Genomic DNA, 14,182 nt, shown 5'->3' with positions numbered 1-14,182 from the left:
CATATATTTTAATGTATCTATCGTAAATTCGCTTTTTAGTTGAATTCTAGATACATTTTTTTAACAAAGTAGACACATTTTTTAACAAAGGAGTTACAACTTTGTCCATTCTAGTTACACTTTCTCCTAATTATAATTGTACACAAAATATATTAATAAGTGAACGAAAATATATTACTCCCTCTCCCTCCACACACTTGTGTTTTTCCCATTTCAATAAAATATCCCCCACATGTATTTGAGAAATGGGAAGAACTCTTTTGTGCGGAGGGAGTAGTAAATAGATACAATACATATTATGCAAAGTAAAATATAGCATTAACAACATAAGTTAAATAAATGTATCATGTCTATTGTCTATTGCGAAAAATAAGACGTAACTACGACTGAGAAATAGTGTGGAAAACGAAGCATTGAAATAGAGTAATTTGACTTGAACCAATTAAATGAATAGAGTACCACTAAGCCAAAATCTAGAAACCGAATCAAAGAAACCAATTACTCACTCAAAATCCACTAATTCACAAGCTCGTGAATTAACAAGTCCACAAATACACGGGAATTAATTATCAACAAATTCGACTTCAGCATTCTTAATTAAAAGTCTGTTATCGCTCAAGTAAATTAGAATACCCATGCATCTCCCTAGCAAATCAAGCCACCATTGTCCACCAACAACCACCATCACCCACCCACTCCAAGATCTACTAGCACCAGAAACCATCGGCGGTGGTGATCGGAGTAAGAAAAAGCAACGAAAGAGGGAGAAAGTGAGAAGGCAGTGAGATGAATTGGGTGACTATAGAAAGTCGGGGTAGGTCGTCGGTAGTGCACCGGAATCTGAGGTATTCCAGCAACATCAGTCGCCTGACGGCGGCACCATCAGTGCACCGGAGATGTAAGCCGTAGTGCGTGGTGTCGTTGGTTTAGCGGTGGGGTTGCCGACATAGTGAAGGTGGGTGGGTGGCCACCGGTACTGAATATGGTGGTGGTGAGATATTAGAGATTCAGAGAGGATTGATGGTGGATTCGTGGGAATGTGTTGGCAGCGAGGGATATTTTGATTTAATTATGTCCCTTAGATTGTTTTTAATCCAATGGTTGTAACTCGTTCTCACCGTTCTCACCGAGTAGTCGTTCTCACCGGATCCTAAATCATATGTATATATATATATATATATATATATATATATGTATATATATATATATATATATATATTCATAGTAATCATACATATTTTGAGAGGATATCAATGTGATGAATGAATAGAAGCCAAAGCTTGGAACTGTCAATCGTCACGACGCTTGGGTGGTCGGTCACACTCCTAAGAATGGAAAGTTAGAATCTCCATATGATAAGGCCAACAAAGAGAAAATTGTAAGTTTGAATAAATATGTCACTCCTACCACTGGTGGCCGGTTATATAATTGTGAGTTTAAATAAAATTTAGTTGCATAATGGTTTTTTGTGTATGTAGAGGATCTGTGAGAAGGAGGTTGATATCGTCCTAATTTAGGACGATTTAGCCCCGCCTTATTCTCTTACTTTAACTCGATTTTGCGTGCTTGAATGTTTAAATAGCTCATTTAATAACTAATTTATAATTATTAGCCATCTTAGTCATATTTAATAATTAGTCGTATTGTTATTATAATATTAGTTTTATTACTATTATTTTATTAATATATTAATATAATTTGTAGGCAAGGCGGAATAATACGGAGATCGAGAGAATAAAGACGGGTCAAGGCAAGTAAACAAAGTGGAAAGTCAAACAGTTGACTCCCATCATCATCGTCCCTCATCAGTCCATCACCATTTTTGATCCCCTGCTCCTCTTCAATCAACCATTCATTCACCAACAGTTTATAGCAACAATTAAACCAGACATCCATCCACACAATCACGCACCACTCCAACATTACCACCATTCTCATCCTCGCACCAACCCAACTCCGCTGCAGCTCCGTTGCACCTGAAAACGATAACCACGAGCAGCAGTAGCGACAACAACCACCACCAATTCACCATCACCTGCATCAACAACAGCGAGGAACTCAACCTCGGACAACCACCATCATTACACCCTCTTTGCCTCACCTCAAACCCACCACAGCAGCCACCAAAACTCCACCAACAACACCACCATCACTAGCCTATAACACCAGCAGCACAATGCACCAGCAACGCCAATAGCAGCACTAAGGACGACCACCACCTGCTCGTCCTTGCATCCGAGTCCATACTCGGCCTCCTCTGACCCCCCCCCCCCCTTTGAACAACAACACCAAACCTGACATCCGTTCAAGAACAACCATGGCACGAGCATCACCACGGAAAACAACATTAAAATGAAGCACAAACGCATTCCCTGCCGGCCTGATTACCGGTGGCCGGCCAACCGGCTCCCAACATCAACAAAACACAATTTGTTTTCCCAAACGGGAAACCGTCTACCGCCTACCCGGCTCCCACAACTCTGTTTCTCAAATTCGCATCCCGACCGCACTCCCAGACGGTCCACCGTCCGTCGACAACCTCACCGGCTCCCACAACAATTCATTTCGTCATTTGTTTCCAGAGACTCCCCAGCCGGTCGCCTTGCCGGCAGCCGGTGGGCCGGCTGCCGCACCCCTGTTGAATCCCGTTTTCACGATTATAACTCCCTTTTCCCTTTTTGTTTTTGGTGGAGTCGTATTTGTTTCTATTGTTTAATTAGATTATTATTATTATTGTTGTTGTTGTTATTGTTGTTGTTGTTGTTGTTGTTGTTGTTGTTGTTGTTGTTGTTGTTGTTGTTGTTGTTGTTGTTGTTGTTGTTGTTGTTGTTGTTGTTGTTGTTGTTGTTATTGTTGTTTTTATTATTATTATTATTAGGATGCGCGCAGCTTTCAATAAAAGGAAAATAAAAGTTTACATGAAATTGGTGGGGAGCCGAGAGACAATCTGGGCTCTCACACCCTTAGCAATAGCAAAGCTAAATCTAGTAAAAATGTAAGCGGTCGCCCAAACCCCCGCATCCTGAGATACCGAGAATTTCTGGATCCGCTTGAGCAAGGCAACAGCATCTGAACCCAGATCCCGAAGTGAAGAGAAAGAGAAAGGAAGGAAACCATAACCCGCTACCGTGCACATATCCTCGTACTTAGCACACTTACGCTGAGCAGCATCAGCGACAACCCGTCCAGGCACAAAATCTGTCATCCCAGTCTGAGTCAAAGGAGAAGACCCTGTAAAGTCAACGCACACATCACGCCCTCTGTCCCAAGAATAAAGTAATAAATCCGCAGGACGAAGAGAGCCACCATGCCCATCAACCAAACCGATATCAACCTCCTTTCCCCCACTAATACCAGATCTATAACAGATGTCGAAAAGAGTGTCCCGGACGACGTTATGCCGATGTTTAACGCCCACAGTACCAGTACAAGAAACAACGTGGTCCCCAAAAACATCCTCAGCAAAAACTCGAGAGCAAGCAGGACAGGGCCTAGATACCGTGAATAACGGAACACCCAGACGATACCCAAGCACACTACGGTAAGTCCTCCCGTTCATAGTCTGACCCAATCCCGAGATAGGAACCGCACGTAACCAATCAGAGGAGTGAGAACCCTGCTGAGACTGCCATAAAGCAAGCTGGCGTGGTGTCAAAGAGAAAACAAACTCCGAGGCAGCAGCAACCGTCGCAAAATAAATGTCTGCCAATTTCTTCATAAGTTTGGGGGCAACAATTTCACTAGGGTTACCTAAAAAACCAGAGCCTTTAGTGGCAGTAAACACCCGTGCGGCATCATCAAAAGTAGGGCCAGCAGCTACAATACCAGAAGGGCCGAGGAGCTTAGCCTGCAAACCAGCAGACTGCAAACGGGACGCAATAAAAGCATAAAATAAAACATCCCCCGCCGCATAGACACCAAGACCACCAAGATGAAAAGGGAATGTAGCAAGGCGCCACTGCCAATCCCCAAAACCTTGTTAGAAATCTATATCTCATTACTTGACATATTCATATATGTGATGATTTAATTTAGTCATAAAATTAAATGTTGATCTTATGCATGCAAACAATAAAGAAAATAAGGAATAAATCATCAACCCTTACATTGATATTTCGGATTATTGGGCACAAGTAAGATCTCCTTCTTACTTGTTCTTGAGCACTCCAAAATGGAAGAACAAGGATTCAAGTGTAGAATCCCTCCCAAGGATTTATACCCAAGGTAATCTCTTAACAAAATTAATATTATTATTACTAGAACAATATTAATTTAAATAAAATGACCCAAAATATTTATTTTTGTTTTCTTAATTTCGGCTAAGAGAAGGAAAGAGGAAGAAGAAGTTTTTATCTCTCTAAAAACTCTATTTTTGATTGTTGAATGAATGAATGAATACCCTAACATTTCATGTAGTGTATAAGGTAAAAATTAGAGGAAAAACCCATGGTTTTCTCCTTCTCAAAACCGGGTAGAGGGAGGGGGTCAAAGGGCCAATGCATGAGCAAGGTTGCCTTCACAAGAACAAGTAGGCTTGCATGGCTAGTTTTAGGCAAATATGATTATGTTTACCACTAATATAATTAACATAATGATTTCCTAAAACACCCCATTATTTCGGTCATATTGAGATAAAATGGATTCCATTTTATCTTTGTCAATTTGTCAATTTGTCACATGTCACATGTCACATAAAATTGTTATGTATTTTTAACATATTAAAAATCAACGCATTAATAAAAATACGTCATATACAAAATCGACTTAGTAATTCATAATTACTTGTGCCAAAATATTTTTCCAATTATAAATCACAACATCTTGTATTTATAATAAATCATTCATTCTAATGCAATTGTTTCCTTAAACAATAATTTCATCTAAGTAATAAAACAATTCGATCACTTAGACCGTATCTTATTTAATCAAATTATAATGAGATACGTAAATATTACTTCCAAAATCGTCCGTCAATTTTATGTAATTTAATTAACCCGTATCTTCATACGATCAATTAAATGATCAATTAAGAGTGTTACCCTTTAGGTATGACCTAAGGGGATCAACTGATCACCACCGTCGCACGATAGTAATGTCAAACTCTAGTCAGCCAATCATTACCGATATGTGTGGACCAGTTGACAGTAAAATATTACTTCCCAATTGTATTCTTTAAAATGAGATTTAAACATGTGATCATCATGATCAACAGTTGTGATCGCATTATTGTCGGAGGACACATATTCTAACAATCTCACACTTGTCCTCGACAAGTGTGCGTCACCAATTCTCTTGTCCTATTACTATCTCCCACTCAATGCAAGGTGTCTTTCAGGTCGTACTTGCAAGTGATCATATCGAGAGTGGTTTCCTCGATCTGGAGAATAACTGATTGACCGGATTTATCTACCATAGATATCTACCGAGCGTGGCCACGCATTTCCAGTTCATTACTCCTCGAGTGGCCCTGAGATATTGTTATAACCCTGACTAGGGGTGGACAATTCCTATCGCACTCATTCCCTTCGACTAGCCTTAGCCATCATAACCCAAAATATGTCCATTTGACCCTATTTACGAAGGTCGTAGTAACACAAATCAAAGTTAATCTGAAACTGTGCCATCTTAGGCGAATAGTCTTTAGTCAAAAGAATCGACTCATTAGAATACTATAGTAGCTCTCGCCACGACCAGGCTATATAAATTTGCCAGAACTCTATAAGCGGACATAAGGCCCGACAAAGTGTTCCTAACAGTCTGCCTATGTGATCGACTAGTCATTCTCATATGACTCCATGGCACTTGAACTTGCCATCAATCCATCACATTCGAGTCACTTCGAGACGTCACCTCAGGTAAGTAACTATGGGCGAATACAATGCTAATCCGCGTTCACTTTAACGGGGTTCAATTGTCTCCACAGCCCGTTTGGATGTAACAATGTATAAAGAAAAGATAAAAGACAAATGTGATTATGAACATGAACAAAAATAACACTTTTATTTCATTTCAAAATCTAACAAAAACATGGTACACGTTTAAGTCCCATGGACGCAACATGTCCATCATGCTTGGCCTGCGATAAAGGCTTGGTGAGCGGATCGGCTATGTTGTCATCCGTCCCAACCTTACAAATCGCAATTTCCTTTCTTTCAATGAAATCTCTTATTACATGATATTTTCTAAGTACATGTCTAGATCTATTACTAGACTTTGGCTCCTTAGCTTGGAAGATCGTCCCACTATTATCACAATAGAGAGTGATGGGATCATTGGCGGTAGGTACTACTCTTAGACCTTTCGTGAATTCCCTGATCCACACAGCTTCCTTGGCAGCTTCTGATGCTGCAATGTACTCAGCCTCCGTTGTAGAATCCGCAGTCACAGCTTTCTTCAAGCTTCTCCAGCTAACGGCACCACCATTGAGCATGAAAACGAAACCAGCTTGTGATTTCATGTCCTCTCTATCCGTTTGGAAACTTGAGTCCGTGTAACCATTAACACGGAGTTCGGTGTCTCCTCCAAACACTAAGATAGAATCCTTAGTCCTTCTCAAGTATTTAAGGATGTTCTTGACGGCTATCCAGTGACTCTCACCTGGATTTCCTTGATATATACTCGTCATGCTCAAGGCATACGAGACATCAGGACGTGTGCATATCATGGCGTACATGATTGATCCAACAGCGGAAGCATAAGGGATCAATTTCATGCGTTCAACATCATGGGGTTCGGAGGGAGATTGAGACTTGCTCAATATAGTCCCAGTTACCATGGGTACCAAACCCCTTTTTGATTTGTCCATGCTGAACCGTCGAAGAATCTTATCAACATAAGACTCTTGACTTAGTGCCAATATCCTCTTGGATATATCTCTATGGATCCGGATACCTAATATGCGTTGTGCTTCTCCTAAATCCTTCATTTGGAAGTGGTTACCTAACCACTTCTTAACAGAAGACAACATTGGAATATCATTTCCAATGAGTAGTATGTCATCGACATACAAGATTAGGAACACAACATTGCTCCCACTGAATTTCATGTATAAACATGGTTCCTCAACACTTCGAGTGAAACTATTCTCTTTTATCACATGATCAAATCGATGATTCCAACTTCTAAATGCTTGCTTAAGACCATAAATGGATCTCTTAAGCTTGCACACTTTGTTAAGATTTTTAGAGTCAACAAAACCTTCGGGTTGTATCATGTACACCTCCTCTTCTAAATGCCCATTTAGAAAAGCGGTTTTGACATCCATTTAATTGCTCTTGAGTTTATTCAAGTTCCACAATTTTCATTAGTTTACATTTAGATTATTGGGTTGCAATTTGAAGGAAGAAGAGATTCATCCTCATTATTTCAATCAAAGCTTGATCCTTTAATTGCTATTGGTATAATCATTCTCTTAATTTACTTTCTTACATTTATTTACATGTTGATTGTAGTTTAATCACTTGTCTTTATATTATGATTGTTCTTCCTATTTTCATGTTAAAGTTCCCATCTTTTGTTCTCAATTTCATAATCATGTTTGAGTAGTGTAGTACTAGGGTGGAGGGGGATCTTGTGTAGTTAATTTGGGTAGATTATTGACTTGAACAAATCACAAAATAACAACGGTCGATGTAATAATGGTTACGTGTTTTGTATTACAACGGTATATCACCTTATCTAACCGTTGTTACACCTATTATTTGGCGTAGTGTGGGTATTAATAATATGGTTACATTCGTCAGGAGGTGATAGTTACGTGAATAGGAGAATGTGTTATGAGGGGCATACGAGTTAAGCTCGGGCGAGAGGTGACCTTTATCAGGTGGTAACTTACGTGATCATGATTGGCTAGTTGTATATACCCAGTATCTATCGAGTCTCCGACAAACACCCGATGATTATCGGACTACAACATGCTTAGGAATCGCGGTGTTTGATCGACAGTTTTGTACAACTATACGTCGGAAAATATAAAACGATTTCGAAAATAAAACTTTTCAAAAGTATCTGGAGTGTTTAATGTATTACGACGGGGTTACAATGACACTAATTAGAGTCAAAATCGACACCGGACAAAAAACCGACTCAAAATTCAAATCCCGACTCCAACAATGAGTCAAACCGAGTCAAACACAAAAAACAAACTCTTCAAATACTTCCATGTTAAGGTTTCCCGGAATCCTTAGTGGTCAAGCACAAATCTAGTTCATCCAAAACATAGGATAAAACAAATCATGATTGCACTTGCCTGATAATGACAGGACACCTCAAAGACGCGCGAAATGGCTCGCGCCTCTTCGAGCAGCCCATACGGCCACGTCGCTCAAAATACACACAACCACCCATTTTCCTATAAATACCCCTCAAATGCCACCATTTGAGAGTTACGCGAGCGTCCGCCCCCTCACCTCTCTCTTAAAATTCTAGATTCGACTTCTCAAGTAACAAACCGACATGTGTTTACGACCTACTGATCGTAAACACAAGCCTTACACATTATTTGGTACCGTCATCGTGCATTAAATCAGTTGACTGACCATCTCGGCCACTACACCATCACTAAACTCAAAACACTCTTTTACTTTGCTAAAACGGTTTTCAAACCGAGTTTTCCGGCCAAACAAGTTGATACACTTTCGTCGGTTTATCGTCTCAAGCCTAGCATGTAAGTATGAGGGTGTAAAAATCTTCTTCTATCATGTTTTTCATTTGTTTCATGACTATAACATGCTAAAACAAGCATAACATGGTCCAAACATAGGTTGAATGAGCCAAAATCGGATTTTTGGTTAAGGCACGGGCTGCTTATGTAGCAGGCAGGCTCGCGCCTAAAGTCCCTCTCAACCTTAAATCCAACCGTGTTTAGTCTCTTCTTCCCCTTTATTTTCATTTCATATTTGTAATCGGTTTTTACTATTTTAAATATTTCAAACCATTTTCTTATGACAAGTTTTTAACCATGAAACATTTTTCACCCTTGGTTCTTAATACCATGATGGTTTAATCCGTGTCTCGGTGATGATATTTGGTTAATTACATTATAAAAGGTATTTTAAAGCCTTTTATTTCATTTCTTTACATTTTGAAGGGTATTTTAAAGCCTTTCTCATTTCTTTACATTTCCAAAACAAATATATTAATCACCAACACAAAATCATCCTTGGTTCTACATACCATGTCGGATTTTAACCCGAGTACGATGATGAACGTTGACTAATTACAAACAAATGAACTTAAAACAATTAGTTCATAATCATTTTCAAAACTATTCATGTCAAGCTTGCAAAACCGAACCCGGCATCGAATATTGTCTAGGACGATTCCGACTTCGGCTAACCCGAATACAGGACGGATCAGACGACAAATCTGCTCATTGTATATTATATTTGCAAAACGCCTTACTAAGACAAATGGATCACGTTATGCACCATAAACCTAACTCGGTAAATGGATGTTTAATTTCCGTCTTGCATGCAAATCAATATTAAATCCAACTTAACATCAAATACTTGATACTTGGATTAAACAAACCGACAGAGAAAGCTCACATGTTAGGTTCAGACTAGTGGATGCGCATTCATGCATTTACCCGTTTTATCAATTTTTGCATCTAACCAACCAAGATCGATCAGTAGAGGCCGCTACCGTGGGCGGGATTTGGTGTCCGATTAAAGGGGCTTCCCACTACGTACCTTCACCTCTTACTCAGAAACTTTGGATAGTGGACGAACTTATCCAGGGCGTACGAGAGTCATTCTAGAGATAGAATGCTAAAGAAGGACGATTCCTTATCTTTAGTACATATGTCAAACACCGCTTTTTGCCTTGGTTGACCTAGGTATAAAGTGGATTTGAACGGGTTCCAAGCATCCCAGAAATGCTTGGTTGCGACTCCGAACATCTCTTGTATCATTTCGAGACCCTTGCCGAGACGAAACCGACCGATCAAAAACGATCCGGTCGAAAGCATCCCTTACGCCGCCAAGCGTGGCTTTCAAAAAGACCGCTCCCGTGTCCACAGATCGGCTGGGCATCCGCAGGTGGGTCATGTCCACAGATTGGCGACTCCGCTGGGGAAAACCAGGACACTTGTGTCTTTGTGATCCCTAGATGGTGAGACGCGAACGAGGTCTTGGTAGGAATGCATAAGTTGATATTACGATCATAGTCGGGTTCCTTGTCCGGGCCCACAACCTAACCCTTTTCGACCAATTGGCTCGTCTCGTCGGCGTGAGTTTTTTCATCCCCGCGTTTCGAATCCCGATTGAGTCAAGCATGCCGTTGACGTTACACATTTCTGTTTCGTCAAAGAGCTTTCATCACCTTCGAGCACGAGGCTAGGGCACCCTCCTTACACATTTTGTTTGGATTGGTATCCCTCTCGAAAATAGGGGTTTGATTGTTTGGTGTGTAACCCACCCTTTAAGCCAAAACCCGTGTCAGCATTATGCATAATATAATGAAACTGCGAGTGCTTATGTGTTATGTGATCATAAGTCCTTCCGTGTCATTTTCAACTTTCAAAACACCCTTTTGCACCGTTATAATGGCCAATTCAAACCTTGGTCTCTCGCCGACCGTTACATTTCAAAAAAAAAAACACGCCTTTCTAGGCCGTCGTAATGACGATTTTTAAACCCGGTTTTTTTACAACCATTTCAACACGCCTTTTAGGCCGTCGTAATGACGATTTTCAAACTCGGTTTTTTACAACCATTTTAACACGCCTTTCTAGGCCATCACAATGACGATTTTCAAACCCGGTTTTCTACAACCCTTTCAACACACATTTCTAGGCCGTCGTAATGACAATTTTCAAACCCGGTTTCTACAACCGTTTCAAAACACCTTTTTACGCCGTTATAATCGCTGCGTCAAGACACGGATTTTAACCCGTCTCGCGCCAACAATGGCTCTTTCAAAACCCAAGAAAGGCACACACCCCTTTTTCGAGACATTTTCAAATCCCGAGGACCATACACCTTCCCGAGACTTTATCAAACATTTCAAAACTTGATTTTCAAAACATACAATTTTGAATTTATAAAATCGTCTCTGGAAACAGTACATTGTTTTCCGTGCCGAGTCAAACTCAAACTGTCTTTTGAAAATAAACTTAAGACAACTCTTCAACTGGTCGACTTTCGGAGATCCCTATTCTTCGGAAGCCGTCCATAAAGCGACAAACGAATATTTTTGAAAATCTCTATTTTCGAAAACTTCAGTCCACCATTCCAATTCCGCCTCCTGTCTATCGAGTCAAAGCAAGCGTACTTATGGGTCTTTACTTATGAGTAGTCTCACCACGAGACTCGTCCAACGGCGCCACGCCACTACGTTGGACGCGAGTCAATGTCCGGTCAACACCATCACGTTATAAATCGGGTCAGCACCGAGGTACCACTCACGGTCATCCTCGTCTTGTTGAGTCTGATCTCTATTCTGTCATTTTTATTATCTGCGTTCAGTCTTTGGACCGTGTCGGATTGAGATGTAATGTGAGCCATTTTTCTGCCTCAGAACCATGGCCCCGTCTTCAACTTCGTCCAACAACAACAATGACAACAGAGATGTTACAACTGCCCAATTAGCCAGCCTGCTCACTACTCTCAAGGTCACCCTGGACTATGTCGAGACCCGTATCGACACCTTGGAAAACAAGGAAACTGGAGAGCACAACACTCCGCCTTTGACTGAGAGTGAGAAAAGGCTCAAACTCTTGGAAGAACAACTCCTAGCCCAGGGTAACAACATCCACCTCGAAAACAACCGAATATTTGAACCCGTTGGGGATCAACTACCCGACAACTTCACCTTGACTGATGTGCCCAAATTCAAGGGAGTGGAGGACCCACTCGATCACATCCGAGCCTTCAAAGACTACATGGCCATAAAGGGGGTCAAACAGGAACTCTTCACCCGGATCTTCCCATCATCCCTGGAATCGATCCCTCGCCAATGGTACTACTCCCTCGACCCGAAGAACCTCACTACTTGGGACGAGGTCGCAGTTGAGTTTGTTAAGCAATATGCAGACAATGTCGAAATCCAGGCCAACACCCGTACTCTTGAGGTCCTCACTCAAAATGATAAGGAAGGATTCACAGAATTCCTAACCCGTTGGAGGAGGGTAAGCACCCAATTGGTCAGTAAGCCAAGTGAATTAACTTTGGTAGAGAAATTTGTCAACAATCTCCGTCCGGTGTATGCCAACTTACTAAGATACCAAAACATCAAGACATTCCAAGATCTACAAATCCTTGGAACCCGCATCGAAGACGACCTCCGAAAGGGTGTCCTAGCCAAAACCACTGGTAGAGGCTACCAGGGATCCACATCCACCAGATCTCGCCCCTATGGTCAAATAAACAAAATTGATGAGGTCAACCTCCTCGAGCCAATCACGAAAAGAGCTGAACGCCCCCAAAGGGTATTCACCAACCTAGGGTCCACTTATGCAAGCGCCCTAAAAAGGCTTATAGACCAAGGGAAATTACAACCGATCGGACCCACTCTGGACCCATCTAAGTCTAAGAAGACCTGTTTCTGGAATCCCAACGCCTACTGCCAATACCACCAAGGGAAAGTTCATGACACAGAAACCTGTTTTAAGCTCAAACACGTCATTCAGGACATGATCGAGAAAAGGGGAATTACCTTTGCCTCCACCAACAAAACCAAACAACAAGACAAACCCTTTAGGAATCCATGTTATCTCCGACGATGAGCCAACCTTAGACTACTCACACCTTATCTTACCAATTGATGATGAGGTAAATGCCTTGGAGAAGGATGCCTCAGACGGAGTATTCGTATTCAGCGCTGCAACCATGCTTGCCATGTTCCAACAAGTTGAGGAGGCTATAGCCAGTCTCTCAGAAAGGATTACTCGGCTTGACGACGCTTACCACCGGTTGATTTTCAGTCCTCCAACACCACGTCCGAGGGAGGATCCTCCAAACACCCAAAACTACCCTCACCAGGGAGGATTGCTCCCGCGACCATTCTGGCACGCACCCCACCAAAATCAACCCCACCATAATCAACCCCACAATAATCAACCCCATAATAATCAACCTCACAAAAATTACCCTCACAAAAACTTCCCTCACAAAAACTACCCACCAAGGAATACCCCCCCCCCCCCCCCCCCGAGGTACCCTCGAGATCCCGAAGTCAATGGTATCTGGAGAGACGACGCTGAGGATGTCTATATGGTTCCGGGAAAGGGGAAACAGGCAAATGAGATCGGTCATCTTACCCGGTCCGGACGCCCCTATCAAAACCCAAACAATCCAACAATCATTCCAACAACGAATGACCAGGTTGTCCCGGACACGGACACCCAAACCAAGGCTCCCGAAAATACGATCCTTAAACAGCTACAAAAAGCAAGAGCCGAAATTTCAATTTGCAACCGATTGCTACATCCTTCGAACATCGGCAAGCTCTACTACAAGCCTTGGGAAAACTGACTGTTCCCTCTACCTCCTCTCCTGAAGAAGTGGTAGCGCACATGACAAGGGATGTCCCCAACTTGAACAACCCGGTCATCTTCTCTGATGAAGATATCCCTCCATTCGGAGCCAACCATAACCTCGCCCTATACATCACCGTACAGTGCCCAAAAAGAATGTACCTATGGTTCTAGTGGATGAGGGATCTGCGGTTAATGTCATTCCCCTCAAGACGGCTAATAAACTGGGTATCAAAGAAGATAATTTGATCCAAACCAATAAAGGGGTACGCGCCGATTACGGCACTCGTCGTAAGGTTGCAGGGCTTACCACCCTAACCATTACAACCGGACCCTTGGAAAGGCAGGCCAGTTTTCAAGTAGTCGACATTGACGCCTCCTTAAACATGCTTCTGGGACGCCCCTGGATTCACACCATTAAGGCAGTTACCTTAACCCTTCATCAAAAAATCAGGGTCCCTTTCAACGGGAAGACGACCACAATTCCTGCTTCCCCAATCAAAGCCGTCATGAAAAAGGAATAGCCTCCCAAGCCATTGAAGAGGACGACAACGAAATGTGGGGATTCCAGGCTATGAATGCCCTAACCAATGAATCAGCGCCTTTTGATTATGACCCGTTTGCCAACCTTACCGTCAACCGCATTCTGATGCGCCAGGGTTATTTCCCGGGTCTACCCCTCAATCCGCTGAAGAACACTTTACC

The sequence above is a fragment of the Silene latifolia genome, chromosome 2 (genome assembly GCF_048544455.1).
Source record: "Silene latifolia isolate original U9 population chromosome 2, ASM4854445v1, whole genome shotgun sequence".
Lineage (NCBI taxonomy): Eukaryota > Viridiplantae > Streptophyta > Magnoliopsida > Caryophyllales > Caryophyllaceae > Silene > Silene latifolia.
This window is presented reverse-complemented; position numbering follows the sequence as displayed.